Genomic DNA, 6,668 nt, shown 5'->3' with positions numbered 1-6,668 from the left:
CATTTCAACATTGGCCTTCCGTATGTCATCTTTTTCATAAAAGAACATTTTCAATGAAAGCACGTCAGGCCTTCAACGTTGCCAATCCGTAGACCGTGAAGTATGTCTGAAAAATTTGTCATGAAAAAACAGCGAATTGGATTTCAACACGTCAAACAGACATGTGAAGCTAAAATTAAACGTGGTATACCGAAAGGCAAGCATATCATTTTTTTCATAAAACAATAGAATATTTTCAATGAAGAAAGAACCCAAAGCCTGGGGTTTGCCAAGCTATATGCAATTTTATAATTTAAATATAAAGATTTTAAAGATTTCTAAAGAAACATATCCCAGCGTCGGTTGTAAACTCACCTGCTCAAATGCTCAGACTCGATGGTTGCCGTAGTCATATCCGCCGAATGATAATACAATAACAAACAAACAAAAAAAAAGTTAAAATTAAACGTGGTATGCCGAAAGGCAAGCATATCATTTTTTTCATAATACAATAGAATATTTTTAATATAAACTCCTGTTGATAAAATTTAGTTGATAAATTATAAACTTAATTAAAGATTACTTTTGTCCATTCATCGCTTTTATATAAGGATGTTTTGACTCTAAATAAATGCATTTCCCCGAAAAGTAATCATGAAAAAAAATTGTATTGAGAATAATTCTATGATTTTAAGATAACAGGAAAAAAGAGTTTCCAGTAAGAGTTGAATAATAAATTGGGTTGTTTTAGAGTAACTTTTTCTTTTGTCTTTTCTGCTCAACGCCATAGAACAAAAGATCGCCCACGCGGCGTTTTGTAAATAAAGTTACGGAAGAATAAATACGACAGGGTGGTCTGTTCAATTTTTGCTAATGATCGGAAAATGCCCCTGCTTACAGTTTTTAAACTGTAAAAAGAATGGCGATCAACCACTCCTTTGTTATTATTTACAATTGAAAATACAGCAGTTCCTTTGCAATAATATTTCAAAATAACTATGAAGTCTGCTACTTTATTAATCACATTAGTTTGAAAGTCTCTCAATTACTTGCTTGAATTAGAGGATGAAAATGGATTCTGAGTCACGCGGTATTGTGCGGGGCATAAAATGGCGGCGTGATAGGCCTTCTTTAAAGACTGTCAGCCGCGCCTTTCTTGTCCTTGGACTCCTGGGCGGCACTTCCTTCTGTAGTCCCATTATATGGAGTCACGGCGTCTTCTTTCTGTACAGTCTTGTGTTGAAATGTGTAACCACATCTAACCACCGTTTGTCTTCGGAATATATCGAAACCAACATCCTCGGGTCCCCGAGGATGCGAAACCAAGAACAGTACCATTGTCATGAATGTAATTTTCTTCCCAAATTGCGGTCAAAGCATTCTCCTTTATCACGCAAATGATGTTATCTCCTGGGGGTTGAGGAAGGGGGACTCACATAAAAACATACGGGGGTGATCGCCACCCTTTGGGTGTGGCCAACAGCAATTCTTACCCCTAAAATAGGCAGCACTGAGTGTCATTGCAGCGATTTCTAACAGATAGCACACTGGAAACAGGTTGTCAGTTTCCGAGAATTCTGTTGCTATGTCCTTTAGAAATTTCCACAATTATGAGGCATTGTAATAACGTTAACGAAGCACATGAGTGCTTTAAAGCGGAAAAAGCAAAACATAATGTTGATCATATATTCTCACCTCTAATAAGCCCCACATAACTGACTGATAAAAATTGGTAATCAAAAGCCAATTAATAAAATTGATGAGAATGATTTGGTTATCAGCAATTGATAACAATTTGTACTAACAAAAAATTTTCCCCAGTTTCTTTCAATTAGAATGTTGATTTTCAATTTCCATCAATTTTTATCAATTATACTCACAATTTTGATTATCAATTATTATCAATTTTTATATCAATTCATATCATTAAGCAAATTATACTAATTACTATCAATCGATTCAACTTATCAATTTATCAAATAGTTACGGGAATTAGGGTTAGGAATCAGGGAATTTAGGAATTGGGGACGTGTACCTTTGATGTAAATGGTCGATAACAGCAAAAAAACAATGCAGACATTAAGCACGCTATGCCAACAGGTGTTTCTTCCTGTTTGTTTCTATCGAGAACGCAAAAAGAAGCGACACGGATAATTCAACTGATAGAAACAAACTGGAAGAATGCTCTCTTCTGCTAGCAGGGTAGGACTTACGATGATGTAGATAAAAACATGAACTTAAAAATACTATTTTCGTGTTAATCTATACCTCCAGCGCGCTTATTTTTACTAACTTTTTACTTGTTTTGAATATCATTTTCAAAAAGATTTTTATCTAAGATTCCCGTCAAATACAGTTAATGTTTTTTTGAAAATGCCATAAAAATCAGGGTGCTTGTGATACATGAGTAAATAGTAATAGCTTAGCGTTTATTACAAAAAAAATGTTATGATGGGTTTGTTTTCGATTTTATTTTTTTCTGCAGGATCGCTTCTCTGTCTTACCAGTTCGGCTGCAGCAACGAGAGGCGTAAGCATACAATGTCGCCCGCGTCCTTATGGGAGTATTCATCAGAAATCCTAGGGAGGGAAGGGGGAATTTGGACTCAGGACACATTCAACCCCCCCCCCCCCCCCCCCAAATCCCCTAACGTTTACACGGTTTAATGATTCAGAGCCTTTCGACTTATCATATAATTTGCGACACATATTTGTGCCCAAACCCCCCTTGAAAGCCCTTATTTCGGAGCCTCACAAATCAATTTCAATTTGACCGAATTTTCGAAAACAACAACCCGCGAGAGGCCATCATTGGCCATCATGAGGCCATCATGTGTGGGATTTACACTCTTTTTTCGTTACAGCTTTTATTTCGACAATATCTGTCATATCTATCATAGGAGCAGTAGCACAAACTTGTATAATAAAAACCACGTGCAAGGCCTTCTATGAATACTGGCAATAAAGGTTAGCTCCCAGAAGAAGGGTCTGCATGTCGCTAGTCAGTTAAAATTTCCATAATTTGTCGGTAGTCGTTAAGAGTTATCGGTAGTCGGTGAATCTAAGCTAGTAGGTCGCTTTTGTACCAGATTTCATGTATTAACAAGATTAAACATTATTTAGGATTGAATAGTAATTAATAACTTATTGATAATAAATTAATTATGGATTAATAATTGACTGAAAAGTTGATGCCACAGGAAATACATAGAGCAGATTTTGGCCGAATTTAAGTAGATTGACTATGGAAGTAAAGAGTAAAAGTACCGGATTAAAATGTCGGTAGTCGGCAAATATTTGTTTTGGCGCTAGTCACTAGTTTTTTTCATGTTTTGTCGGTGGTCAGTTTTTTTTAAGCCGTTTGTCGCTAGTCGCTTAACCCCATCCAGACCCGTTGAAACGAGGGCCACTACATCCCAAGAAAACGATTCCACAACATGGGCCCCTCCAATAAACACACCTCCAAGGATTCCAAGCACAGATACCCTTGCACCATCGAGGGTGGATTATCCAAAGCAGTACTGAAATGCCTACTGTAACGAAACGACTTCAGACTGCAGTGGGGACGGTACCAGGATTTAATGTCGTTCGTTACAAGCTCTGCTCACATGTGTAATGGGGCTTCAGTACGCACCCCTTTTATATACTCCTATGGCGGCATCATTTAGGTAGTACGACACTGACAGCCATGGGAAGCTTTTTGGACATGTTCCGATAAGGGCTTAGCCAATGGGCGTCCGAGAAACGAACTACCCCCCATGGGTGTGTCGGTTTGTTACCCTTGGGCTACCGTGACTTACGTAGTGTTTACAATGTTGCTAAGACTACCGATGTCACACACTAGCTTGTTACACTGCTAGTGCGCATGACAAGTGACACACATGATTAATATGATTGACAGCATTCCGAGCATTTTTGCAGTCAAAGTCTTAAAATGTACTAAAACCTAATTCTACCGACGGCTAGGTCTGAAGCCTACTTAGGGTAAACCCTGTGCGAACTCAGACCTAACTTTCCTTTCTTCGTTAAGAAGTATGAAACGATAATTGGTGGCCAAATCCCGATTCTCAAGTATCACTTAAAAAGGGACGCGCCACTCCCACTTTTCCACTGTTTCAAGGGTTCATTTTCCAGTTTTACCATCTCTACTATACCGTTTCAGAGGAACCTTAGCCGAACGGTTAAAGTTACTCTGTCAAGATAAATCGTTTAACTAAACAAATCATGCTTTTGGCTGTCCATTAACTACAGGAAGGTCGGCGACTTACTAAAATACAATATAAGGTTATAAGATAACATTCTCTACTGCGTTTTTTTCCTCCGTGGCACTACCATTTCTGAGGACTCAACGGCAGTCTTGTTAGGTCCCCCACCGTCATACTGCGAAGCACTTGCAATGGCACAGCCAGAGACGACACTACAGGCTAATATTGACGACCCGCCTTTGCACACAGATGCGGACCCGCCCTCGTACGCTGATGTGATACCGGAAGTTCCCACGCTTCAGTTAGTTTAGTTAGCTCTTCTTTTGCATCTTAACTATTTCGGCAACTCTTCAAAAACAATAAAAAAAGGATGACAAAACGTCATTACATGTATATATTGGACTCGAACCCTCGTAAACCATAAGTTGATGCGTACGTAGTACCAAATGTTCTTACCAGGGGAATCGTAAGCTTGGGTTCTGGGACATAGTTACCTGTGACGTCACAACTCTTACCGACTTCAGAAACCCGGATTAGCATGCCCTGGATAAGCTGACGTTTTATGCGAAATCAAGAGAAAATTAATTCTAATGAATTGTGTTTTTAATGGGCTTATTTCAAGGAATAGGGCCAAGCAAATCTCTAAGAGTTTGTGTTAGGGGCCAGAGGACTACAAAAAGACGAAAAGGCTTTCTTGGTTCGTGCCCTCCAAGGGCAAAAACGGACCAGAAAGCATTAAAGCCACATTGTCACAGTTTACTTCCGGTAGATTACGTAAGAATATCCGATGATTTTTAACGGAAAACGCGAAAAACATTTCAATATATAGAAAGCAGTGTGTCTATTGGAAGTTTCTTTGAGGATGTGACTGCTAATTTAGAGCGGATGGCCTGTTAAATATCTCGAATTCGAATAGATTCTTTTGTCTTTTAACGGTTGAGGTTTCCGTCGGAAAGTAAACTGGTGACAATGCGGTTTTAAGGAGTTGTTTTAAGTCAAGACAAAACTATGGGGCTGGGTGTACAGAAAAGGGTTTTTCTAGAGCAAGATCGCAGACAGACAGACTATTTACCTTAATGGTACCGTGTAAACACTTTTACATTGGTGTGAGTCCAATAAATTTAAAATTTCAAATATTTCAAATACTCAAGAATACATATATATATATATATATGTTATGCACTACGCATACCCTAGTTCCGTTACTGAACAGACGCATTCTCTTTTAAGAAACTGAAAGCGTCGGGTCTCAGCCACCTAATCCCATCCTCTAGAATAAGCGCGCACGGCCGCACCGTCAGATTCTCTAATCGCCCTACCCTTTTTGAAATGTAAAACTGAACGTTTAAAAAAACCTATATGTGTTCTAGCGCACACACATTTTAACGTAGATAGCCAGCTAAGTTTCTTTTAGCGTAGGTAGTTAGCAATGACTTGTAAGGCGCAGCCCCACCAGATGTAAATGTAAACGTTTTTTTCTATTAAAATTATTTTAAATACTAATCGCAATTCGCCGTGTAGGCGCAATGATTTTTTAATAAACCCATTATCATTATTTTAATAAACCCATTATCATTATTTTAATAAACCCATTATCATTATTTTAATAAACCCATTATCATTATTTTAATAAACCCATTTTCATTATTTTAATAAACCCATTATCATTATTTTAATAAACCCATTTTCATTATTTTAATAAACCCATTATCATTATTTTAATAAACCCATTATCATTATTTTAATAAACCCATTATCATTATTTTAATAAACCCATTATCATTATTTTAATAAACCCATTATCATTATTTTAATAAACCCATTATCATTATTTTAATAAACCCATTATCATTATTTTAATAAACCCATTATCATTATTTTAATAAACCCATTATCATTATTTTAATAAACCCATTATCATTATTTTAATAAACCCATTATCATTATTATTTTTTATGAATCGAGATACACAAGGTGCACAGCCTCGACCCCAGGCTCGTCCCCAGGCTTTTTGCGTCAGCCCTCTGCTGTCAAACATTCCATGCGATCAGCTGTCTCTGACATGGCGAGCGGCAAACAAAAGTAACGTCATTAACCTATAAGCCGCTCAGCCAATAGAAAGCCAGTGCACGTGTGACAGGACGATGGAGAAGAAGAACTGCTTCATACAAGGACATCATAAAGTCTATTTGGGCATAATTAATGCTGTGCTCATGGATGTTTGCACGCTGAGGTTGATTCAATGGGAAAATTCCTTGTTTGGGCTTCACCGAGTGTGAAAGGAATTTTCTAGTGAATGGCCTCATACTCTCCAATGTGGACCATCTGTGCTACCCAACCTTATTCAAAAATTGTTTACAGGCTTCTTCTGGGTTCCTTGGACCTGGAAATGTTTTGTTTGGCTTTGGGGCAAAGAGACTGTTATGATTATGGGGGAGGAGTTTTCCCTCCTCTCGGTGACTCGCTTTTAATGGAGGTTTAAGCA

Source organism: Nematostella vectensis, chromosome 11 (assembly GCF_932526225.1).
Source record: "Nematostella vectensis chromosome 11, jaNemVect1.1, whole genome shotgun sequence".
In the NCBI taxonomy this organism is placed as follows: Eukaryota; Metazoa; Cnidaria; class Anthozoa; order Actiniaria; family Edwardsiidae; genus Nematostella; species Nematostella vectensis.
The sequence above is the reverse complement of the archived record's forward strand: the minus strand, read 5'-3'. Positions refer to the sequence as shown.